The sequence below is a fragment of the Leiobunum rupestre genome, chromosome 10 (genome assembly GCF_980474605.1).
Source record: "Leiobunum rupestre chromosome 10, qqLeiRupe1.1.hap1, whole genome shotgun sequence".
Classification (NCBI taxonomy): Eukaryota; Metazoa; Arthropoda; class Arachnida; order Opiliones; family Sclerosomatidae; genus Leiobunum; species Leiobunum rupestre.
Window position 1 is genome coordinate 8785818 of NC_143393.1, and position 27613 is coordinate 8813430.

The 27613-nt window shown below is 38.3% G+C and overlaps 1 protein-coding gene across 1 annotated transcript in view; it reads left to right on the top strand.

Moving 5' to 3' along the window:
* Positions 1-21054: 21054 nt before the first annotated feature.
* Positions 21055-27613, top strand: part of Elk (Eag-like K[+] channel) — a 139146-nt gene continuing 132587 nt past the window's right edge. The window contains exon 1 of the mRNA XM_090160817.1: positions 21055-21141. The gene's annotated coding sequence lies outside the window, so the exon portion shown is untranslated. The remainder of the gene's footprint in view (positions 21142-27613) is intronic.

Here is a 27613-nt window from a genome sequence, read left to right on the forward strand (position 1 = left end):
TGAACGAACTCAGTAGATAAATAGTTAAGTATTGAGTCTTAACTGTCGTGTGACCGTGACTTTAACCGACTATGTGCTGTATCGATAAATAAGTGTTTGATCTGTTGTTGAGTGACTGTTTCTTACCTATGACTAGCGAGTGTTGAATGTGTGGTTCAACGAAACGGTTAATCATATATATTCTGATTTCTTTAGTATTTCTTATATTTTATTATTGCTCATAAAATATTGAATAATTAATAATTCCACGTACGAAAATTCATCGAATAATAAGTTGCGAGAAAAGAAATAATGAAGTAGTGTAAAAATCTTAGCAAGAAAACTCTATTGATAGTGAGCCCGGACTAGCGACGCGCGAGCGTAGAGCGCGAAGTTGGCCATGGCTAACCGATGGGCCGTGCTTCCTTTTAACAAATAGACTATACTAAGTTTTGTCCACTTTTGACCGCTGATACTGGAAAACTATAGGAGCTAGGGAAAAATGGCAATAGAAAATTTTGCTTCTTTGATCAAGCTTAGCAACATGTTTCATTTTGAAAAAAATCTGTCGAAAGCCAAATCCCATAGAAGAAGTGCGATGTCCTTTCTTTAAATATGGGTAAATTTCCTTAAATATGGGTACATTTTTTAAATATTGGTACATTTCTTTAAATAATGGTAAATTTTAATAAGTATGGGTACATTTCTTTAAATAATGGTAAATTTTAATAAGTATGGGTACATTTCTTTAAATAATGGTAAATTTTAATAATTATGGGTACATTTCTTTAAATAATGGTAAATTTTAATAAGTATGGGTACATTTCTTTAAATAATATTAAATTTTAATAAGTATGGGTACATTTCTTTAAATAATGGTAAATTTTAATAAGTATGGGTACATTTCTTTAAATAATGGTAAATTTTAATAATTATGGGTACATTTCTTTAAATAATGGTAAATTTTAATAAGTATGGGTACATTTCTTTAAATAATGGTAAATTTTAATAAGTATGGGTACATTTCTTTAAATAATGGTAAATTTTAATAAGTATGGGTACATTTCTTTAAATAATGGTAAATTTTAATAAGTATGGGTACATTTCTTTAAATATAGGTAAATACACGTAAATTTTTGCTAAATATGGGTAAACTTGGATATATATAAAATGAGGGAAGTACAAAACTGATAAAGTAAAATGTGAATTTACACATGTTCTAAATTATGTTACTAATTAATTATTTTTTTAAATTTTAGAGAATTTTTAAATATTTCAATTGTAAATAATCATTAATAAAAAACTCAAAAAATAAATATATATACTTTTCCCCAAAGATTAAATAAATATGCTCAATTTTAAAATAATCTTTATTCCATTTGGCTATTTCAACATACTTTAATTTTACGTACTTTGATTTTTCAATCAATACTCGTTTAAATTTAATAATGATATTAAACGACCCAATTACAATTATACGGTAAATTCCGATGGAAGGTTTTACGTGTGAAATGTGGAGATCATTTTCCGTCGATGTACGAAAGCAACTGACCCTTTAAACGTAGCATCCAATTTCCGTATTGGGTCATAAACGCGAGATTCCCGCCATTTGGAAATTTGGCCCAGGGTCGTTAGAGGCCCTCTAGATTTACACCTCCATTTCCTGCGGCAGAATATCCAGTATGGACATGGATAGCTTTCTAGCTCCCGCGTCATATTCTTACGGAGAAACGAGCCGTTGCCTTTTTATTTGAGCGATAGCTAAATGACCCCTCTTTGGAAATTAACCCTAGTTCGTACCAGCGTGTAATCAAAGTGTCGTCCTACGTTCCGAAGGTCCTTCAACGACCACGGAATCCGGCATCAATCACGGAGATGACTTTTACATAGCCCCGACTAACGCCGTTCCAAGAAGCCGCCCGCATTTCCACGTCTTTAGCTTCTGCTATTTCTAAATATCAGAATTTGCGTTCACAAAGGCTAAAGTTTATTTGCTTAAAAAATTCTAGAGAATATGACGAGCGTTCTTTAAGTTTTTATTTTGTTTCTTGCAAGCTGAGGTACTTAATTCGGAATGATTATAAAACAGAAAGATTTCGTTAAATTGATGAAAAGCCGGGAGTAGTGGCTCACTCCTGTAATCCCAGGCTTCCGGGAGGCCGAGTTTGTGGATGGCCGTGTGAGGACGACCACTAATCCCCCAACGGGTGGTTGTCATACTTCCGCCACGGGTGTCCCAACCTTATCCCCAAGTATCCCCCCGTTGGCCAGTGGCCGTAACACATATCTCGCACCTGATTAATCAAATGGACGAGCGGACTGAATTGTCCCACCCGTTACAATCGCTCATAACGAACTTCTTAAAATAAAAATGATGAAAATTCTTACCGGCTCGCTTGTGCATATAAATTAAAAACAAATTGTGCAATAGTGGTTATTTTATTTTTTTCTTCCTTAAATTGGCATATTTAATTAAAATCAATGATATTTACAATGACTAAAGACCTTTTCACACGAGCCAGCTTTTCAAATAAAAATTCTGAGTCAGCAAAAATGGATCAGTGATCCATTTTTTTTCGCGTACTTTTTTGGTGGATCAACTCATCGAACCAACTAGTTGACTCACCTCAAGCTGACTCATCTAGTTGGGTCAAAAAGTTGGCTCGTATGAAAAGGCCTTAGTCTGACCGGTTTCGAGATGATTGGCATCAGATCTCACCATCAATTAAATATGCCAATTTAACGAAGTTTCTCCCTTTACATAACCATTATCAGCACTGTGGGGTTGCGGAGTGGTTAGCACTTTCGCCTCGCAGTCAGAGGAGACGGGTTCGATCTTAGCTTGTGGCACTACAATCATGGTTGAAAACTCGGAACAACTCCTTCCGTGTTGAGTTTGAAAGTTCCCTCCCCACTGGTTTAAGGGGTTTTCGGCCGAGCTCTTCGGTTTCCCCTTCCATAAAAACTTATTGAGGTTAAGGGTAATAGTTAGTGTAGGGAGCTGTTGACTCGCGTGGCATGAAAGGCTTGCCACCACCCTCCTACGCATTGTAACTCGGCCACCTGAATTAATGGATTTAAAAGTCGGTTGATGACTTGTACTACAGGTGGTGCCTTGGTTATTAGCCTAGCTGATTATTTTTTTGAACTTAATTCGGAATAGAAAGGCAAACTTGTTATTTCGGTGTGCAATTTTATTTAAAGGCTTTGTCTAAATTCTATTAACTGTATTTTTTATGTTGTAACCAATTTAGGAATTTAAATTAATTGGAAGAAACGTTCACTGCATATACAGGGTGTTAAAAGGTTATGCAAAAATTTGAAGGAGTTGTAGGGGGTGAGTTGATAAGTATCCCATTTTCCTACGATGAGTGAAAAGAGCGCCAGAGAGCTTTAAAGTGTGGCCTACTAGCCCCTGGAAGTAGGCTGCAACAAGCGCAAAACCCAGCGGCAGCGACTTTAAATACTGTTTAAGTTACCTCGATTTGTTTACAAGCTCGGACAATCTACCATTAAAAAGGAGTGGTCGAAATTCACCATTTCAGTATTTGGGTGCTTGCTCGTAGTGTCATAGACATCCGTCGTATCTAAGCCCCGCCTTGAATCGGCCGCCATGACATTCATTGGACGTCACAGATCACGAGGCAAAACGCCACACGATCCTGAGCAGTAATCACGTGACCGTCATGGGCGTGTTAATGTCATGACCGACCTATACGCGTTACTATGGCAACGAACATAAGCCACACCCACGAGCAAGCTACGAATATATTGACTTCTTCAAATTCCCTTTTCTACCGTTTCAACGGAACCTAAATATTATCTACTTTCGTAAAACTGCGCTAGATGGCGCAAAACTGTATACCGAAGTGGAATTTCAAGTTATCTTAGTTCGAAAACCAGGTAACTATATTAAAGCTAATTGGTTTTTTAACGTTTTTCGAAAGATAATTTCAAAATTATTTTAAATATACAAGGTGTTACAAAAGGTGATGCAAAAATTTGAAGGAGTTGTAGGGGTTGAGTTGCGAAGTATGCCTGTTTTTCCCCATTTTCCTACTAAGAAAATTCTACGGTGAAATGGCAAGAAGAAATTTCGAAACATCAAAGCCTAGTGCTTTACGGTAAAAAGGAAAACCTGGGTGTGGAGTTTCTTTACAGTAACGACAAGCCTAGTCAACTACTATTCCTCGCTCGTACTGGAGCGCTACCCCGACTGCCTCATATGTGGTGTTCCTGTGGAGGATATTCGTCACATGTTGATTGAATGTCCGAAACTTGCCGTAGTGAGAGCGGAATATATGCACGCCGATGAGTTGGATAAGTCGGACGAAAGTGTCTCTTTTCTGCTGCATGGGCTTGGGGACTGGGTGTGCCGGATGGCAGGATATTCTTGTTACCAAAAGGTTTCTTGGTCGTTGGGGGGGCTTATGGTTAAAAAGGTCAAATTGACCTCTTGACATTTTGGTTTGTTTGTTGGTTGTACATAGTCAGTTTATTGGTTGTATATATCATCCTTTTAAATTTTTTTAAAGTTTTCATTTTTTTAATTTAATTTCATTGTTTTTATTTTTGGCGCATTTTATATTTGTATTTAAAGTGCTAGCGTATTTTGCTTTATGTTTTTTTTACCAGTGACTCCAGTAAATGGTTTCCTCCCTGTTATAAAAGGGATTTGTATTTTAAAGGGAAAATAAATATTCATTCATTCGCATCAGGGACTTTAAATAGTGTTTAAGTTTACTTTTTTTTTGCGCTGGTTACGTCGATTTGTTTACAAAGTCCTTTTTTAACTATCACACGAACCCAAACCTTAATGTTCGCGTTTCCCTGCTGCTTGGTTTGGCGCTTGTTGCAGCCTACTTCCAGGGGCTAGTAAGCCACACTTTGAAGCTCTCTGCCGCTCTTTTAACTCATCGTAGGAAAATGGGGGAAAACAGGCATACTTCTCAACTCACGCCCTACAACTCCTTCAAATTTTTGCATAACCTTTTGAAACACCCTGTATAAAATATTGGAAGCATATAGTTTTAAAGCTATAATTTTTCACAATTTTTAAAAAGCATTGCGTAATACTACTTTTCAAAATATAAATAATATTTTACTAAAAACTAATTTTTGTTGAGATACCTAGTTTTGGAACTAGAAGGTTCACCATTACGAACATAAAGTGAAATATTCTGGCAAAATCTATTTTCATTTGAACTGAGTCACTTCGAAAATTGCACTTGTCTGGCGAATTCCTAGAATTTTCAGAAAACGTATCCCCCAAACATCCGAAATTCTCTGGAGAAGATAAAATATATTTAAATTGGAGTGTGATACCCTAATGAACAACGTCTCTCAACAGTTTACTCCTTTTTAACCGCAGGATAGGCTTTGAGCCAGACGCCCGCCACGTTTACTCAACTCGCCAAAGGCACACGTAGAAAACCCTTCGTGGAAGGCGTCGCGTAGGCGTTACGCGGAAGCTTCAAACGTCGGAAAAGCAGCCTTCAAAATTAGATACAATTTTTCTCGGTCAAACTGTTCGTGTTATGCTAGCGAGGGAAAATTGAGTAAAAATAGATAAAGATCCTCGGTGACACCTGAAAGCCCGCGCCGCGGTTGGTTCCGGTAACTTTACCACATTCCCGCGTTTCGTTAGTATGTCGGGTACGGTGGGGAAATGGATTTTTTGGAGGGTTTGAAATCTAGCGAGAGCTTTCAACTGTAAAAATAGGGGTGGGGGGTGGGCATTGGGGTAACGACGTAGAAACATTTTTTGATTTGATGTTCTGTGACGTTTATGAATTAGTTTTTCGCTCGCAATTCGCCAGCGGCTTCCATTTATCGCTGATTTCACTTTTATTTATTTTCTATTTTCACACATTTAGTCTTTAGAGTGCAAAAAATATATGTCTGAACACAGACCACCTACCCTAAGAAGGACTCGCATCAACATCGAAAAAAGTGATGTTTCTCACAGTGGAGCCCAACGCAATTAAAGTTGGTAAATTAATTTTTAATTAAAGATATCATGCACGAAATTAAAAAAAAACTACGGGAAAAGAGCTCTGCTAATTTCCAGACAAGTCTAAACATGCCAAAACTCTTAGTTTAAATTAATTGCAAAGTGGTTGCTGTTGCGCATAGCACCAATCTTTACTCGTTACTACTAGCGATTGCTATAACCCACGTGACTTTATACATAAACGTACGAACAGGCTAGTCCACTTTTTTATATTTGTGAGCCATTGTGTTTTACAGTATTAATTAAATATATATATATATATCTGTGTGGTTTTTTATATGATAGAACCTAAAAAATGTTAAAATAATTTTTGACAAAAATTAATCAAATTTTCCTCACTGTGCGGCTTTCCTTTACAAACAAACAGAAAATTATTTACGAAATAAAAATAAAAAAGTCGTGCGCGAGCTAGCTTCTATAATACATTTTTACCTCTCCGAGTGGACTTTGTACCCTAGGAGGGGTTATACAACCACCGTGTCTGTCAGTGGGTCTGTCTGTCAGGCCTGCGAACGCGTTTGCATTTTCGGGGCAAAGGGTAATCACTGCGTACCCAGTTTCTTAGAATCAGGGAAAAGGTTTTTCCAAAAGCGCCCTCTTTTTGTCATTGGGTGTAGGATAATTTTTTAATCGGCCGGGATTCGAACCCGAGCCCTCTTCCACGCCAGTTGAGCGTTCTACCGCAGAGCCACGGATACAGTTACGCTTCACTGAAAATTAAAAACTCTTCCGAGGAGAGGTATATTTTGGCTTGCCAACTTGTTATTATCGCGCCTGCTCCTCTTTGTACCTTTAAAACTGCCTCTACTTGCCGTGAGATGGCGCGCTCTTAAAAAAGCCGCTTCACATTCGGACAAAAGTTTTTTTAAATTACTTCCAGTGATACATGTCCCTTTTAGGGGTAGGTGGTCTGTGGTCTCAAATAGTCGTTTCTAGTGTGCGTATTTTTATCTTCGAATTTTGTTATTTATATGTTTTGATAATAGTAATCAAGAAGTTTGCATTTTTACCTCTCCGAGGGGACTTTGTACCCTAGGAGGGGTTATACAACCACTGCACCGTGTCTGTCTGTCTGTCTGTGGGTCTGTCTGTCAGGCCTGCGAACGCGTATGCATTTTCGGGGCAAAGGGTAATCACTGCGTACGCAGATTCTTGGGTCACTGCGTATGCAGTCGAATAACCGTTTTAGCAGTTTAAAGGTTGGCAAAACCACCATGTGACGGTAAGCGTTAACGGATAAATTTGAGTTTGGTTGGTTTGGTTTTTTTTCGTTAACGCCTACCGTCGCGCCGGTTGTCATAGGTGTTTTTTTTTCAACTCCTTCTTATTGACTTTTGGGACGGACCCAGTGCTGAGTATTATGGCAACCTCTCAACGTCCAATGGCAGGGTTTCCACCAATTATTCAGGGTATTCGTCTTAGGATCAATTTGCGATCGCATCGGGAGGGTTTCGAACTCGAGATCGCCTGTTTGACAGGTGGACGTTCTACCACAGAACCACCGACACTCATTACGCTTCATCGAAAATTAGACCTTCAGCTTTATCGGAAGCGTATTTAATAGAGTATGAAATTTTGGTTTAATTGATATAGAACAAGATTTCGTGTAAATACAGTTATAGTGGTGTGTGACGACACCTGGATATATCCTCCGAGGAGAGGTAATATTACGGGCTTGACCGACTTGTTATAAGTTGATATTTTTAGTTTGTTTTAATACGCCTTTCTATACGAATAGTTTCGCGACAAATGACGGGTGGACCCAGTACCCACGTTGTCTACGCTTTGACGCGAAACAAACTCTTCATTTAACATTAAATTTGCGTGGAGAAATGGAATACCATTTAAACTCTGAATATATTTACAATTTATACGTACGCTTCATTTGTGTCTAACCAATCGGATACCGAGCTGGTTTGATTTAGTTTCGATGGAAAGAGCTTACTCTTCGAAAACGAGGGGGATCGGGAAAGTCGTCCCAACAGTCATTTTCCCGAAATATAAATAAAGACATTAGAGTGCACTCCAGAAGTTTGAACAACAACGTCAGGAGTCACGTGAAACTTTTTAGATGTTTTACTTTTCCCGTTTGTACTTTGGAGTCGAATATTTAACGACTTCAAGCCATATTTCTATCGTAATTTTTATATAGTATTTAAATAAAAATACTGATAATTATAATTTTCCAACTCAACAAGTCGAGACAGAATTATGACAACTTATTATTTATCTAGCAGCGTAAATACTGGTTATAATTGAAATACTATACGGCTAGGCCTTGTAAAACAGAAGACGAATATGGAGAAATAAGTACGATGGTACAAAGAGATTCATTTGCGGTACACTCGGGCACACGAAGAAATAAGTAATTGTTTTTCGACAGCCATTCTACCCATACATAACGCCTGTTTTAGTATTGTTTTATTCGATTGCAAACGTACTTGATCGCTTTAGCCGGCGAACTGAAAGCGCGCTTAACCGATTTTAAATCATGTTTATCATCGAACGTCGAGGTACTCCCGACGTTGTTGTTAAAACTTCTACAGCGCTTTGCTTAAAGGGAATATAACCTGCAAAGCCATCTTTATGAGAGACCCCTTCAATTTTTCAAATTACCCTGTATAGTGGTGTCAAACATTATTTTAATTACCCTGTATAGTGGCGTAAAACATTATTTTAATTACCCTGTATAGTGGCATCAAACATTATTTTAATTACCCTGTATAGGGGCGTCAAACATTATTTTATTCTAAAAATAATAATAAATAATAATAATTACCCTGTATAGTGGCGTCAAACATTATTTTAATTACCCTGTATAGTGGCGTCAAACATTATTTTAATTACCCTGTATAGTGGCGTCAAACATTATTTTATTCTAAAAATAATAATAAATAATAATAATAATAATATTCAGCTAGGCTAATACCCAAGGCACCACCTTAGGCTCAAGTCATCTAGCGACTTATTATGCCTTTAAACGGGTGGCCGAGTTACAATGCGTAGGAGGGTGGTGGCAAGCCCTTCATGCCACGGGAGCCAACAGCTCCTTACACTAACTATTACCGTTAACCTCTAAAACCAAAGGCAAGAGCGGCCAGAGCTGCAAACGTTGGTGTTCCGCAACAAATACCTCGCTGAGGTTATATTCCGTTAACCTCTATATTCTTGTTTTCATAAAAGCGCTTTCTTCAGTCATTGCCCTGAGAAACTGTTTTCTACTCCCTTTAGGATGAAATAAATTTAACGTTTGACGTCATTATTTAGCGAGTAAATATGAAGAGTTTCTGTCGGTAGTATTCGAAGGCAGTGCAGAAACCCAATAGATAGATATCGCGTGTCATAGGAACTTTGCCCGGGTCATATCCTCATATCGGGATGAAAGGGGTTGGCCGCTGATGACCTATTTTCCTTAGAATTTCCGGACTTCCTTCTCAAGATGACTACTTATACAATATAGGGAATATCCGTACACTCCGCAGACGCATAGTCGATCGACTGCCCTCTTCCGGGAAAACATCTCAATTTTTATATTTCTTCTTACACTTTTCGCCACAAAACGCTTCCAATGTTACTCAGCTGGAGCGTCGAAAAGCCAAAGCGCCGATGGTTCGAGCCACGCGGGAGGGCAAAAAGAATTGTTTAATGACCCATTTTGGCCAGCAAGAGCCTTGTAAGGCCGCTTTGCACTCGACACGCTCGAGGTCCACATTTTGGGCTTACGTCAAAATATACTTTTTTTCGTCAATTCTAATAGCTTTTACCAAGAATGTATGCTAGCTGTTAGTATAATTTTATAAAACACATTAGGTTAACTTAAAGGCCTAGGATTTCTTCTGCCTGTTTTCCTTTAAGTTTACTTCCCGCCGCGCAAATATCCTGGTGGTAGGCCAACGTGTTCTGCGGTTGGCCTACCACCAGGATATTTGCGCGGCGGGAAGAAAACTTAAAGGAAAACAGGCAGAAGAAATCCTAGTCCTTTAAATTGTCTTTTTTCAATAAGATTTAAATGGTAATTTGTGTAGGCTATTTGTTGAGATTATGGAGATTTTACGCATTATTTTGTAAAATACATTTTTATCCATCAATTGGGATAACCTTTATTGCCAGGTTTCATTAAGATATAATGGTAATTTGAGTTGGCTATTTGTTGAGATTATGGATATTTTTGCTTTCTTTGTAAAAGACGTTAAATATTTGGATTAACATTTGTCATTTTTAAAACGTTTGTTGACAGCACGCCACGTTTTTACGGTCATATTTTAAAGTTCTTCTTGTTTTCGTAAGAGTAGTGAAAACATTTTAGTACGCGCTGTAAAGTGTTTACGATTTACAAGTTCATTTATAGCTCTAGAGTCAATGACTCAGTGTTCTTTAAAAAACACAAATATTTCTATTTTATTTTCAACAATTATTGTGAGAACTGTCCCATTACTGTCTTTAATTAAGATTAATCTTTACCACGGCATCAGTTTTTTCGGTTTAAAACAACAATGCTTAATAAAGGCGTTATCAATCAAGCTGCGTGGTTAGGCTTAATTCGTTTCCCGTTCTGTCACACAAAACCACTCTTTTCGGTTTGGAGAGAAAACGATTGTTGTTGATGGTGTACAACACGACCTAGGCTTCACTTTTTTTAACTCGGGTAGGCTGTACAACGTCACGTTTAGTTAACGACAGACTCTTCCGTTGTAGCGGGGGTAAAGTTTACGCCATCTTAGCTTCTCCGGTTTGGACGATAAGTTCGTAGCGGCACTTCTGACGTATCGATTGAAGGTGCGCCAATAGATTGATAGTCGGTTTAGAAGGATTTGAACCTTTTTTTTTCGACCGTCCGTCGTGGCGTTGAGTCGGTTCCTCTCGCTCTGTTAATGAATGAAGCATTTCTCTTTCTCCATTTCCTCTTCGAAGTCGGCTTACTTTGATCTCCATCGACTGAGATATTTTTGGCTATCAAGCAGAATTTTGGGCACGTTCTCCCGATGTAGCCCGAGGTGTTAGCCATCGTTCCTAATTAGTTTTCTTTACGGATCTTCATTTTTTTGACCAAAATACCCCTTTCCGCGTGGCTTTTACGCTAGAATGGACTCCATTTTTTGGTTTGTTGAAGTATTTAGTTCAAGTAGTCAGTTCGTGTTACGTTAAAATGTTAATTCTGGCGATTAAAATGCCAACTGGTGTATCGGAAGTAATTGAAAATTCGGAAATGTTGAACACGTCCTATTTTTACAGTATGGCGTCAGAAGTAAATCAACCGAAGTTATTTCCCATAATGAAGTCATTTTAAGGCATTAAAAGTTGCTAGATAACTTAGGCCTAAGGTGGTGCCTTGGGTATTAGCCTAGCTGATTTGATTTTTGATTTGATAGCGTTCAAGGAGAAGCAAACATTTTGCGCTTAGTGTCCACCATGGGACAAGAACCTAAGAGGACTCACTGTTCAGGCTTTAAAAAGCACACGTGAATACTGGGAATAGGAAAATCACGGGTAATTTTAGTCCAGTGTAGACAAACTTGGCGTCGCTGAAGTCGATTTCCGGCGTAGTTTCTTAGAGAAGTGGGGGCGTTCACGTTCAACTTTGACAAAATGGCCCCGTTGATTAATCTTAGTAAGATTTAGACCTTTTATTTTTGAAATTAAAGTAATGGTAATTAACATAATATTGTTCCATAATTATAATAATAATTATTATTATTATTCGTTGGCCAGTGGCGTAGCGGAGAATTTGGGGTATCAGCGAGAGCAAACCCCTCAAGGATGACACTTTATTATGGCCACCTAGGGCTTTGTTTTTAATTGGGTAATTCGACGACATAATTTACCACATTTCCCACCCAAATTTCCATTTAGAGTTCTATTTACCGTGGAAACAGAATTGTAAAAATGAAGGCAGGTAATTTCACGAAATTTACCTCTATCTAATAGGTTTTTCTATAAAATATGGGAGGTCACGTGTAAATGTTTTTTCTACGTCACTAGCTATAGCTATTGAAGATAGCGAGCACGCGCTGGAGTCGATAAAGATTTGGGAATTTGAAGTCCACGTGCGAAACGCGCGTGCTAACCCTTACCAAAATGTGAGTCTTACTTTAGTCGCTAATTAGTCTCAATGAAGGATCAAGGATTTTTAAGTAATATGTAAGCATAAAAAACTGAGACCCGAATTTTGGGGCCTAAATAAAATCTATTTTAGTCTCACTAAAAGAGTTTTATTAATATATATTTAGATGAAACTCATTATAGTCTCATTTTGGAAGACCCAATTCTGGAGACTTGAGAGAAGCTTAATTGAGAGTTGATTGTGGGTTACAATATTAGATTAGAATAAGAGTTATTTAAGACTTCACTTTAGTCTCATATGGGGAGGTCCATTTTTAAGGACTTGAAAGAGACTTAATTGAGAGTTGCTTAGAGGTTACAATATTAGATTAGAATAAGGGTTATTTAAGACTTCGTTTAGTCTCATATTGGGACACTAAATTTTGGGGACTTGAAAAAGGCTTAAATGAAAGTAGATAATGGGTTACAATATTAGATTAGAATAAGGGTTATTTAAGATTACACTTTAGTCTCATATGGGGAGATTCATTTCTGGGGACTTGAAAGAGACTTAATTGAGAGTTGCTTAGAGGTTACAATATTAGATTAGAATAAGTGTTATTTAAGACTTCACTTTAGTCTCATATTGGGAGACTCAATTTTGGGTACTTGAAAAGGGCTTAAATGAGAGTTGATTAAGGGTTACAATATTAGATTAGAATAAGGGTTATTTAAGACTTCACTTTAGTCTCATATTGGGAGACTCAATTTTGGGGACTTGAAAAAGGCTTAAATGAGAGTTGATTATGGGTTACAATATTTGATTAGAATAAGGGTTATTTAAACTTCACTTTAGTCTCATATTGGGATACTCAATTTTGAGGACTTGAAAAAGGCTTAAATGAGAGTTGATTATGGGTTACAATTTTAGATTAAAATAAGAGTCATTTAAGACTTCACTTTAGTCTCATATGGGGAGATTCATTTCTGGGGACTTGAAAGTTGTTTAGAGGTTACAATTTGAAGTTAAAATAAAAGTAATCGTAAATATAATGGCCACTTACTTAAGTTTGATATTAAACAGGTTATTAAAAGCTTATTGTTCAACTGCCATGATGGATTGCCATAAGGGATGGGCTGGCTAATTTTGGTTAAGCTCAACTCACTTGAAACCCTAAAATTTTTGTAATAAAATAACCGTTTAAAATTTTTAAGTATACTAAATAATATAAATATATATAAATTTTTAAACTAGGAAATTTCCTTTCAAGTAAAATTTATTCCGTATGAGTGTGTAAATAAACTGAGCTGAGTTAAAAGTAGCCTAGCATCTAGAGCCAGCCATGAAGTCTGGAGATTTTAGAACTTGCAATCCAGCATGGCAGCTGAACATAGAAGTCATTTTTGATTCAGTGTTTAATAATTATTTTAACGTTGGATTTGAACGGACGCCCGACCGTGAAAGTGGTCTGCTGTATAGCGACCGCCATGCAATAACTGGTGAAGAATTTAACTATAAATCACAGTGGACTGCTCACATATAGGGCACCCTGGTTGTACTCATATCGGCAGATTTACCAGTATATCCAGAGTTTAGATCGAGTCTCCTAAAAATCGCATTAAAAAAAGTCTTAGTAGAGTCTCCTACAAATAGTAAAACGCAGGTATAAATAGAGTCTCCTACAAATAGTAAAACGCAGGTATAAATAGAGTCTCCTACAAATAGTAAAACGCAGGTATAAATACAGTCTCCTACAAATAGTAAAACGCAGGTATAAATAGAGTCTCCTACAAATAGTAAAACGCAGGTATAAATAGAGTCTCCTACAAATAGTAAAATACAGGTCTTAATTGAGGCTCCTACAGAAAGCGAATTTTAATGCAGTGTCTTTCAAATCGCAAAAATCATGTCTAAATTGGGTCCCTACAAATAAAAAATCTGGGTTTAAATCAAATCTCCCAGAAATCACGGAAAAGGGGGTTTAAATCAAGTCTCAAACAAATCGCAAAAAACAAATCTAAATTAGGTCTCATAGCAAGATCTTAAATAGAGCTAAAAACGAGTCTTCTTTAAGGCTAGCTTAAAGAAACGTAAATAAAACTTGATTGTATCTAGATTTAAGTATATTTTTAGTCTGAGTTTTGGACTGTGGGAGACTTATTCATGATTTATTATGGGCTTTGAAAAAGTCTTTTTTAAGGTTTTATTTTCGAAACATAATTTTGGTAAGGGAATAAAGTGCTAAAAATCTTATGCTCGTGACGCCGATAAAATTAAACTTTTTATACGTTTAACTTTGTTATTGTTTTATTTTAAAGAAACACCTAGCTATTGATGAAGCGTAAAATATTTTTATTGGGGCTTTTTCTCTTCATTTAAATTATTTTGAAAAATTTAAAAAAAATGAGTTTTGATCTCTAAAATATCGGCATTTTACAGTACAATTTTGAAATGTTTTTCGAATAAAAATTGCGCAATTTAAGAGGTCAAAGGCTAAACCTTTTAAGCCCTAAAAAGGAATTTAAAAATAAGAGCTAACTAAATTATTTACTGTAAAATTAGTTAATTTTCATATCTCTACGCCAATTTGGTCGATAGATACAATATCTTTGATCTTGCCATATAAACAAAGACATATACAACTTTTTTAGGATCAAAAAATATTCCAAAGACGAAAAAATGTTGTCCATAAAGAATCTCTCCATTTTACGACCGTAGTGAAATCTACGGTACTAAAACACATCCCTTTCTCTTAGATTTTATGATTTTGGCTATAACGTATACTGAGTCCGAAGAGATTTCGTAACTTACGCTGGCTAGCATCCAGTACCCCTGAGCGAGTGATTCGTTAGGAATTTTATTGGCCAACATTGGAAGTCATGTCGAGGTCTTCCAAGCCACAAATGTTTATGGACACTCTGACGAAGATTACCGCATTTTTACAGTTATTTTTCAACCTTCAGGTACTGACCACTTCCACAGTTTACCCTTTGGGTGCGGCCATTATTTGTCAATAGGCGTCTGACCAAATACGGGTTATCGCGAACCCGTACAACCCAGGGCCGTCTTAAGACCTTTTGGGGCCATGGGCTAAATTATTTCATCAGACCTTTGCGATCCCCAACGGTCAGCCTTTGTATGTCCGTTGTTCAAATTCAACTACACAAAAATCAAACCAAAGCTTTTAATTTCAAAAGTATAACATAGTCCTACTGAAAATAAGATTTTTTATAATACTGACAGTGACTCGCTGTTAGGTTTTAGAAATTGTTGGTACCGTATAATGCGCGATGTGGTGATGAGTCAAATTACTTTAGACGTAACAAAGAGATACATAATATTAAATGAGTATAAATAATATTCAATTAACTAATCCCTTATCCCTAGAGTAGAGGCGGTATGGATGGCATTTCCAGGGCCCCCAAACTGGCTGGAGGCCCTGGGCTGTAGCCCACTTAGCCCATGCCTTAAGACGGCCCTGGACTACAACCTTCAATTTTTAGCTTCGATAGTTTTTCTAGGATAGACCATTTTTACCGTCATCAAATCCGTACTCGCTTTTTCATATTTGCCTTTATAACGGCGCAGTTTATCAACCTTAGGAATCTTGGTCGCGATATCAAAATAGGACGTAATTTAGAGTTTCTTGGTTGTAAATTTGGCTCCCAGAGGTCGCGTTTCGGTAAATGGAAAAGCACCTTTTGATTGAGGTGATTTAATTTCCAGTTGGGATTCTCGCTAATTTCGGCGGCTTTGTTCCTTCTACGGAAATTCATTTATCGAGACGCCTTTGGGCAACTCCGGAGGTGTTTGAATCGGCGTGGGATTCTATATTGTTGTAGCTCCTTTAGACTTAATGAATGAAATAATTAACGGGTTTGGAACGATACATTGGAGGATACGCTTATTTTAATTAGCGCGTGGTTAATTAAATAGCGGGGTCGTTTTGAAGGGGCTCTTTTTACGACGCCGCTGCTGACCTTTTGACCTCTTTCAACTTGGTTTTGGGACGCTGTAAGAAGGGATTATGGATTTGAGACGCTTCTTTATTCGGTTTTTATTGGATCAGTTTTTCCGGATGTTTAAATTAGTTTGTTCTTAAAAAGTGTTTGCTTTGCGGTTATTGACCTTCGAAATAGATAATCCTGACCTTCAAAATGTTTAATCATAACCTTCAAAATGGATAATATTGAACTTCAAAACTGATAATGTTGAACTTCAAAACTGATAATGTTGACCTTCAAAACGTATAATGTTGACCTTCAAAATTGATAAAGTTGACATGCGAAAAAGATAATATCGACCTTTAAAACGGATAATGTTGACCTTCGAAATGGATCATCTTGACTTTCAAAATGGATAATCTTGACCTTCGAAATAGATAATATCGACCTACAAAACGGATAATGTTGACCTTCAAAACGTATAAGGATGACCTTCAAAACTGATAAAGTTGACCTGCGAAAAAGATAATATCGACCTTTAAAACGGATAATGTTGACCTTCGAAATGGATCGTCTTGACCTTCGAAATAGATAAGCTCGACCTTTAAAATGTTTAATCATAACCTTCAAAATGGATAATCTCGACCTTCAAAACGGATAATGTTAACCCTGTGAAATAGATAATATTGACCTTCGAAAATTAAATTATCTCGAAAGTATACGGAAATCTTTAATAAAAAATAGCTAAATTAATAACGGCGATCTCGACTTGTAGAAAAATGATCTAATCCTTACAAAGGGCGATATTTAAAATTGGAAACTTGTGCAACTCAGTTTTAAGGGATTTAATGCCCCATTTTCATGGTTCGGGTAAAAAAAAACATTAAAATCTGCTTCCGATACTTTTCAGCGTTAAAATATTATTTAACTTTGATATCATCAAAAGCCACGATCACAGTAGAGCTTAAAACCCAGTTTGAATGACACATTTTACCAATGAAATTGAGATAAAGTGTGAACGCATCTTAGGGGGGGGGGGGGCGGAGTGGTAAGCACTTTCGCCTAGCTGCAAGATGAGCCGACTGCCCGACTTCGATCCCAACTTGTGGCACTGGGTGAAAACCTGGAACAACTCCTTCTGTGTTGAGTTGGCAAGTCCTCTCCCCACTGGTTTAAGGGGTTTTACCCCCGAGCTCTTCGCCTTTCCCTTCCATAAAATTTAGTTGAGGTTAACGGTAATAGTTAGTGTAGGGAGCTGTTGGCTCGTGTGGCATGCAGGGCTTGCCACCACCCTCTTACGCATTGTAACCCGGCCACCTGAATTAAAGGCTTTAAAAGGTGCTTGATGACTTAGGCCTAAGGTGGTGCCTTGGGTATTAGCCTAGCTGATTATTATTATTATTAGGTTCAAATTCAGCAGGCTGGCCAAATGAAAGCCTAAAATATATCCGAGACAAATCGACATGGAAAATGAATATTGTTGCAGTGGAAGCGTATTTTTACCCGCAATTAGCGAGCGTGAAAATGGAACTTTAGAGCAACCCATTTTAAAGTTATTATTTTTTACGAAGGCAAGTGCTTTTTAGAGGAAATTCTAAATCGTAATCGAAGCAGTGGCGTAGCCAGGGGGGGCACAGGGGCACATGCCCCCCCCGAAACGTATGGTCGCACGTACAAATATTTTTATTTTTTTACTTTTTTTTCAATGGCGTGCCCCCCCCCCCCCCGAAACAAAATCCTGGCTACGCCACTGAATCTAAGCACTCCCGTTTCGATTGACAGTTTCGTTTTAACTTTGTCAGTTTGATGGAAACTCAAACCCTCTCTCTCTCTCAGTCGCCTCCCTCGCTGGTAAAAATGTCGCGTGTCACCGTAGCTAGACAAACCCCCTCTTTTGAATCTAAAAAATCTCAACAAGCTCCACGTAGTCCCACGGGAATGGGACATTCGGGAGGGGGACATCAAGACAAAGCAAAGAGTAGGAAGAGACACTCAATCGAAACTCGGACAAAGAGAAACAAAACCTTTGTTGTGTTCGAAATTGTTTTGAAGCATTTTCGAGAGGGGAATGAAAGATCTCCTCCGGCCTCAGCATCCCCGCCAAGGCTTCGAAATCTATCGAGTCTTCATCGAGGAAGGCAGTCCTGCGGGCTGAGTCTCTCGCTATCCGTAAAAAGCCCCTTCTCTAAAAGTAGAAAAATCCATAATTCACTTCGGGCTTCTGTAGCGAGCGATCCTCGCCGACGCCTCCCCTTCTCACCTTTTCACTGCACCACCCCGCCACCCCCGCCAGACCCCCCCCATCGGGTCACCACCCCTCTTGACATCCCTCGTTTCTCCCAACACAACCCACCCAGCCCCCGATAATGGTCCGAGGCTCAGCCAGGGCTCAATCGCTAGAATCCCCTTGTTGTCATAGCAACCCGTCTCTCTCCATTGGAACCCATTTTCGCACCCCTCCACCCTCCTTCTCTCCTTTCATACTTTTTGTCTCTTTCTCCGCCACCAAATAGCACCACCCACTCCTTCCTGCCTCGCTCTCCACCACGTCTTCATCAAACCTTCACGAGACTTTAATTGGAGGTTTTCCTACCGTAGGTAGAGGGTAGCCTCCTACCGTGATGATGGAAAACGTTTTTTTATTTAGGCCAAGAGGGAGGGCTCGCGGGTAAATGTATTTACCGCAAATTGTATCGTCGTGTTTTGTTGTCTGACTTGACGTGTATACTACGTTGGCGCGAGGAAACAGCTGCGAATAAATTGCACAATACATTTTACCTCTATTTCGAGTAATTGGTCGTACTAATTTGTTTTAATACTACATACATTTTAGTTTCACGTACACGAGTAAGAAACCATACAAATACGTGTTTTATACTGACTGTAAGCTATATGAGCAACAAACACAAGGATAACGCGGCTAGCCTTTAAACACGCTAATGCAGTGTTGTGTTTAATTGGACGAGGCTTTACGCGGCGCGTTTTACGGAAAGGGGGAAGACAATTTTCGAATTTTCTCCTTCCGACGGCAGCAGGCGCTAAAGCGTCTAGCCAATGAAAAATGTACGCGAGAAAATGCACGACTTTTGACGGGTTGCGTTCTCCTTGTGTGGGCATTGCTGTGTTTGTTGCTTCTAGATGTAAGCCACTGTTTTAACAATTAATATTAATAAAAGTATGTATTATATATCTTGCGAGATCATTATTAGCATAAGTAACACAATGACAATAAGGCTGCCAATTAGGAAAAAATTATCATTGAACTGATTTTCAATGCTATGACGCGATCTAGAGCCCCCTAGTGTCTAAATATGTCTAAGGAGAAATATACTATTACCAAGGACGATAACATACTTCTCAGTCCGAGTCAAAGTCTAGTGTCAGTGGCGAAAAAAGGTTCGGTCAGGAATTTAACATTAAAACCAGTGGCGTAGGAACGGGGGGTACAGGGGTACAATGTACCCTTCTTGAAATTGAGAAGGGGTGTCAAATTCTCCATCCAAGCTGTACCCTCTTTAATCCAAAACGTGCCTACGCGCCTGATTAAAATAATAGGAAGTGTCATACTTATTGGTATTATGTTACTTATGGTTTATGTCGTATAACTGACGTGGCACTGATTATAATTTACCGGCAAACGCAAATATTACCACGTGTATTACTTTGATTTAGTACACTAAAGTTTCTTAAAAAATTATTAGATTATATGATTTTGGCTATAACGTATACTGAGTCCGAAGAGATTTCGTAACTGACGCTGGCTAGCATCCAGTACCCCTAAGCGAGTGATTCGTTAAGAATTTTATTGGCCAACATTGGAAGTTATGTCGAGGTCTTCCAAGCCGCAAATATTTATGGACACTTTGATGAAGATTCCCGCATTTTTACAGTTATTTTTCAACCTTCAGGTACTGACCACTTCCACAGTTTACCCTTTGGGTGCGGCCATTATTCGTCAATAGGCGTTTGACCACATACAGGTTATCGCGAACCCGTTCAACCTTCAAAATTCAGCTTCGATAGTTTTTCTAGGATAAACCTTTTTTACCGTCATCAAATCCGTTCTCACTTTTTCATATTTGCCTTTATAACGCAGCTAGCCTTTAAACACACTAACGCAGTGCTGTGTACAAATTTCATTGGACGAGCCTTTACGCTGAACGTTTTACGGAAAGGGGGAAGACAATTTCGGAATTTTCCCCTTCCAACGGCAGCAGGCGCTAAAGCGTCTAACCAATGAAAAATGTACGCAAATATAAAAATAAACGAAAATATTACCACGTGTATTATTTTCTTTAAAATAAAATTTAACTTCTAAGAAGCATATCGTGTACTTTTCGTATTAATTATTTTGCCACAAAAATTGGAAGAGCCTTTGTTCTTCGCCAATAACGCCTTTAGCGCGTAACGCAATTTATGGAATTAAACTAAAACGAACGGCGGTGGTATAATCATAAAACAGTTTATCCAAAATAAGCTTAGGCTTAATCCAAGATAAATTCGAAACGACCTTTTTTTCCCGGTCCTGATTCGCGCGGTGTCCGCCAGGGGGACGCTAAGTCCGTAACCTTTAGCGAAATAGCTTTAAGCGAATGAAATTAGAAGCGGCCCCCTTTTAAGATCGGCGCTCCACGCAGCGGCGGAGAAACATCAGGGCATCGAAGCGTAGCCCGTTTTACAGGAGCCGTCCCTGACGATCCGACGGACGCGTTAGCATTCGCGCGTGATCGCGGTTGAGGATAGTGCCCTCGCGCGCCCGAACGGACAACCAAACCTCGTCTCTCTTGGCGAACGAGGAAATTTCCACTGATTCTTGACTCCCCAGCCTCTCTCATTCCTCGCCGGGAGAGCGCCGATGTACCGAACTCAACAGCCCGCTCAAATTCCCAGATTCGACGCGTCATTTTCAGTCGCGCTAAAATACAAGTTACCGGAATAAAAGAAAACTTTTTAGCGTTCGTTTTCCCGCTAGTCGGCGCCGCCTGACAGTTGATTTCATTTCGGTGGTCGCGAGATTCGTTTTCCGTTTTTCGCACGATGTTAAAATCTAGGTTGGCTTCAAACTTGTGACGCCGATTTTTCGTTCAGATTCTCGAGTAAGATTCTCCTTCCCGTTAATTGTATCTGCTCGTCTCAAACTTATGAAGTTACACTAAACATTTAAGGTAAGAAATCTCATTTTTGTTTTAAATTCGGCCACTGTATTTTTAAGACGTCCATAAACACGATTGAAATTAATTTTATTTAATTTAGATCTGTGTGGAAATTGTTTAATATAGAGGAAAGGTTTTGATAACTTATTTATATCTTAAATTAAGATGCTCCCAAAATATCCTACCCATATTGATTTGGAATTTTAGCAGTCAGCATTTCCAACTGAAATATATATTAAAAATTAACTTGGCCTTACTAAACCCGATTTTATGGCTATATTTATTTTTGAAAGCTATATGTAATGTCTTAGTTGATCCATTTATCTTTACGCGTCATAATATACGGATAAAATTGGTGGTTCTTGGTGGGTGTATGAAATTAAGGTACTCCTACGTACGTTGTAATAAGTTGATGGCATACTTAAGACCATCTCGTTTCCAACTGGGGATGACTTTCCATTAGATTTTATTTTCAGTAACTACGCCACTCGTGGCTATTATATCTTATATAACTTTCCATTTCCCATAATGGTAGACTCGGTTATTATTAGCGACGGAGACGTTTCGTTACTCGTCTACATCTATCGGCGTTTCCGAGAAATATCATCTTTCCCTTTTAGCGGCCTATTTAAATGAACGTCGAAAATGTAATCTTATACGGGGATATCGCGATTTCAAAGTCGGCTTAGGTCTGAGCGGGACCAATCGCCCAGTTGAGATGTCCACTATTCATTTGCTCAAATTATATATTAAATGTCAAGATAATATCCTCTCAAATTGTGGAATATCGCGGGATAGTCTCCAAACGGATTACCTAGTTTACGTAATTACCCAGTTTAATCCACGCTGACCCTTTATGCCATGCCAAATGTTCATAATTATTTTATGTCGAGATAATGTTTTTTACCGACGTAGCTACACCACGTAGACGCTATAACTAGAACTATATTATAGGTATTATTGAGTTGAGTCAACTGGCAAGATGAGCCGAGTTCGATCCCAACTTGTTTCACTGGGTGAAAACTTGGAACAACTCCTTCTGTGTTGAGTTTGCAAGTCCTCTCCCCACTTGTTTAAGTGGTTTTACCCCCGAGCTCTTCGGCTTCCCCTTCCATAAAAACTTGTTGCTCAGGTTAACGGTAATAGTTAGTGTAGGGAGCTGTTGGCTCGCGGGGCATGAAGGGTTTGCCACCACCCTCCTACGCATTGTAACCCGGCCACCTGAATTAATGGCTTTAAAAGTCGCTTTATGACTTAGGGCTAAGGTGGTGCCTTGGGTATTAGCCTAGCTGATTATTATTATTATTAGTAGGCTAAATTTTCTCATTTTAATACCGCTTTGCGAAAAAGTAAGATTTTTCCTTAGGAACGTCGCTTTAATAAGTATTTTATGGTTATATATGACTAGTAGAAAGTGATTTATAATACTCCTAAATTATTGACATTAAAAGTCACGCGTTTGCGGGGGAAGGTATATTTATAACTTGAAACGATTTCTTACACGCTCAAAATAGATTAATTTGTGGTTCGACTACAAATTGGCTTCCGTTAACCATTGTCAAAACGAAATCTATACTCTCCCGATATTATCAATCAGATAACAATATGATTTCCTGTACGATAAGATATGGCACGAGTATTTTCTATAAGCTACATCAAATCGGAGGTAATTTCGGTAGTAATCTGTTACTTTACTATCACCCTAAGTAGTGTAATACGCATAAGTATGACTATTACCAAAATTAATCCGATTTTTAGAGTTATCGCTGAGGGGTTTGACATTTGCTAATTTTGCGTACGGGATTTTGACTATCAAAGTCATTTCAGAAATCAGAAATTTTCTCTTTGATTTCTGGTTTTTCAGTTGATTTCGAGATTTTGGAACTAATTTTCGACGAGATTTCGCGATTTTCCAGTTGATTTCAATATTTATAAAATCTTTTTTCTCTAGAGTGTACCGGATTTGTAGGAACATCGTATCCCTCGGTTATAGCTCTATCAAGATTCAGTTGGGTACAGTGCCCCCTAGGGTCTAAATATACAACTACTACCAAGGACGATAATATTCAACTCGGTACGGCTGTAAGTCCAAGCTGGAGCTGGTCGAAAGTGTCTAGAGGTCGGGGACGGTTAATCATTCTCCATGTTTAAATAGATTTTTTTCACGAAAAAAATTTAAACAAAGAAATTTACCGGTTAATATTTCGGAAAATGATTAAAAAACATGTATTATTCGTAAAATTTGAGCTTTTAATCGAAAAAAACGTCGTTTTTCCGATTAATTTTACAAATTTATCAAAAAAATTAATCGGATAATACAGAAATATAAATTACTTGATCAAAACATTTTACGAATAATTTTGAGAGCTTTATCTATTGAATAAAAGTTAACCATCCCCGACCTCTAAAAGTGTCAGTGAAAAAAAAAGGTTCAGTAAGAAAATTTGGTATTAAAAAAATAGGAAGTGTCATGTTATTTCGTTACTTATGATATAACACGTGCCAGATACTTTTAGAAGTGGGCAGATTTAAATATTAAAACCATTGAAATATTCATGGCCGTTCAAAACGATGTCACATTCTACGTCACATTAGTTTGTGAATGGTGGTTTGGGTTATTCAATTTGACAGGTTGGCGTTAATTTTATTCGCCATCACAGTGTCGCGTTGTACCCTCGTTTTAAATGATTATACGGGTAGATATGTAGGTAAAATTGGGCTTTCAAAGTACCCGCCGCCACTGTCAAAGGATGGCATTCTTCAACGCGCGGTACCCTGGTGGAGATGACGGAACGATAAATTCCCCGCTCGCTTGTCTACCATGCTTCCCTCAATGCGTTCTAACATAAGTTTATAATATTATTCCATAAGTTTGTTCTTTGAGGAATGTTTTACTAATAAGGAGAGTACCCGAGTTGTTTATTGCCGATTTTGTTCAAAGTCGGGCGTTTTGTAGACCTATATGAGATATGAAATTTCCCAAAAGGAGACGTTGCACTACCCATTCGATTTGCCATGGCAACCGCAAATGTTTTTGACCACTTAAAACAAAAATAAGATTTTTTCCTTATTTTATCCAGAAATTGTTACAATTTTACCCCAAAAATGGTCCAATTTTATCCCAAAAATGTTACAATTTACCCAAACTTGATTAAATTTACTTAAATGTTCTCCAAATTACCCATTTCGCGATTTTAATTTTTTTTTAAATTTTCGTAGAAAAACCGAGAAAATTCCATGCTTTTTTAAATGGAGATTTTTTTGTTTTAAGTGGTCAAAAACATTTTAGGTTGCCGTGGCAAATCGAATGGGTAGTGCAACGTCTCCTTTTGGGAAATTTCATAACTCATATAGGTCTACATCACGCCTGACTATGAACAAAATCGGCCATAAACACCACTGGTACTCTATTTGTAAGAGCTAGAAACGAAGTGACGTCATCACAACAAGAAAATCTCTCTCTAACGACGCGCTGTCAAAGGTTACGTGTGACGAGGGAGCGAACGGATGCAAAACCTCAACGAAGCCCGTCTTGTGAATAGCTATCAGTAAAACTTTTGCATGTGTAGAATAGGAAGTGTCACACTTATAAATATAAAAATATTATACACTTATGGTTCTAGGTAATAGGGGAAATGAACCCGTACTTGTCTAGATTTTTTTTTCCAGCTGTTAATTATGGAATTAGCGCTTCGCAACCTTTGTAACAAACGCTTGCCGGAGCAGAAGCTAACGCGCGCGTTTGGGAAGAGTTTGTTGTTTTTCTGTTTTCTCCGTTCTCCGCTACGTGCCGCGTTTGTTTCTGTCAACAGTTAGGAAATAGTCATTCCCACCTGACCGCGAATCTTTGCTGAATGGAGAAGCGCCTTCTCTCTCTCGTATCGTAACCATGTCTCTCGCTAGATGTCTCTCGCTAGCCGCGTTTCTATTCAAGCGCGAGCGAGCATTTCCCGAACAAAATGTTCATCTTCCGTAATGGTTAGAACGGGAGTTGGTTGCCAGCGTTCTGGAAAGAGACGGTTCATTGCTAAGCCTTTCGCTGCTATTATATTTGTTCCATCTTTTTCGCGTCCATAAAGAAAACCAGAAGAATCAAGGCGGGGACCCCACGAACGCCAAAAAAATGGGGATTCTTCATTTGGAATCGCGGCAATCGATTGGTTTTCTTGTTCCCCTCGTCCACCCCTGAACGACGGTTTCCCCGCTAGTCTTTTCACCGAACCAAACTCTTTTTCCCCCGCTTCTAAAGGGAAAGCACGTGACCCGAAGTAGACCAATTGCGAACAATCGATATACGCCTTGAAAGAAGCCCGCAGCTTCTAATACGAGCTCTCATTTAAATGTCTTTTTTCGGGGATGCCGCTAGACTCGAAAATAGAGTGTTATTAGAGTGCCGCTATGCAATTCATTCGGCTCATTTTGAAATACGGCAGCGGCTTAGTTGAAAATTGAATCGAAATCGAATTCGTTCTTGTTTAACGGTACGATGAACTGCCTCGTCCAATTCAAAAAGATTTTTAAAGTTTTATAGTTCTTGTTTACTTGGACTTCGTTTCATCATAAGTAACGTAATTTGAATAAGTACGCTACTCTCCTGACGTTAATATATTGAAAATGTGTTTCTCCAATAGGTGTTTCAATAAATGACACTCTCTTTTTCTTTCCTCACTGCGCGCATGCGCGAGTCACTGAATAAAGTAGTCGCGTGATTATGGTGGGGTGGCGGAGTGGTTAGCACTTTCACCTCGCAGCGAGAGGAGCCGGGTTCAATCCCAACTTGTGGCACTGGGTGATAACTCAGAACAACTCCTTCCGCGTTGAGTTTGCAAGTTCTCTCCCCACTGGTTTAAGGGGTTTTCCCCCGAGATCTTCAGTTTCCCCTTCCATAAAAACTTGTTGAGGTTAACGGTAATCGTTAGTGTAGGGAGTTGTTGGCTCGCGTGGCATGCAGGGCTTGCCACCACCCTCCTACGCATTGTAACCCGGCCACCCGAATTAAAGGCTTTAAAATTCGATCGATGACTTAGGCCTAGGGTGGTGCCTTGGGTATTATCCTAGCTGATTATTATGTTAGTTTTATTTGCAAGGCTAAAGATGCTCGAGCCTTTTCGCAGTTTTTTCTCTCGGAAAGCGCGTGTCTTAAAATTATTACGCTTTTACAAGTAAGTCCTGGCTCTCTGTATTACCACTTCTAGGGAAATCGCTAAACAGGTTTTATTTAGAAGTCTATTACAATTCGCGACAAAAAACTATAACTACGCCCCTTTGGTTCGCCATTGAAACCTAGATAGGTAGCGACTAAAGCAGACGCTATTAGTTTTTCCTTATGGTTATTCGTAAATTTGACTTTATAAATAAAGATACTTGCATCGTTTGCTTCTATTTTGATAAATTTATTTAAGAATAAACGTTCTCATGAATTTTTAACTGGTCTGTAGCAGACGCTAGATCATAGGCCCAACCTTGGAGAAGCTAGCGCTGTTACTCCACTTAAACTCGTTTCGTGGCGAATATAAATCATTAAGTGACTAAAGACTGAAAACTATGGTATCCTCCAACAGCCAATTTGTAGAATCAGTCAATGCTTACGGTGGTTTCCAATAGTGAAATTAACGTTTACTTTGATTAACCGAAATCGATCAGTGTCATAATTATGTTTACTATGTTACTTATGGCTTTATTTTGGTCGGGGTGAGCACGAAGCTTGCAGCTGGTGCCCGCATTATCGGTGGCTGCGTTTTCTTTAATATCACAATACAGATAGGCTTCCAATTTCAAACGCTCCACTTTCAAAACGGAAATAATGATAATAAGTACAGAACAATTAATAAAACTATGATCAGAAGTCTATAAGATATCTCTTTCTAAAGAAGTGGATATCCATCTAGGCCATAAAATTAAATGTACATCAAACCGCGGATGTAGACACCGCATCAAGGAAAACAATTTAGAATTGTTAAAATTACACTGCGTAGGATTACGTACTAATTAATAAATCATTTTCCCCCATGTAATAGTTTAAGCAGCTATATTTCGGTTTAATAACATTAGTAGGATCATAAGTGTATAACATATTTACAGAAGTGTGACACTTCCTATTCTTAACACGCAAATTTTTTACTTAGAGCTTTTCACAAGACAGACTGCATTACGGGCTTCGTCGCCGTTTTGCGTCCGCTTGCTAACGCGTCACACCTAGCCTTTGACAACGCCTCGCTAGGGGGAGATTTTCTTCTTGTGATGACGTCACTCCGTTACTAGCTCTCAGTAAAATATTACCCAAAGTGACAAAATCTAGAATTTTCCGCGGTTTTTTCCACCTATTGTTTTTCTGTTAAAAACCGTGTGGAAAATCGTACATCCATGGTTTTTTCCACCTCTAGTGGCAAAATTCAATATAAAATAAATAATAAAAGCAATATATTCTTCTATTCTATTCACTCTTCTTCTGGCCTTTTTTTATCTCTCCCATTTGCAATGACCA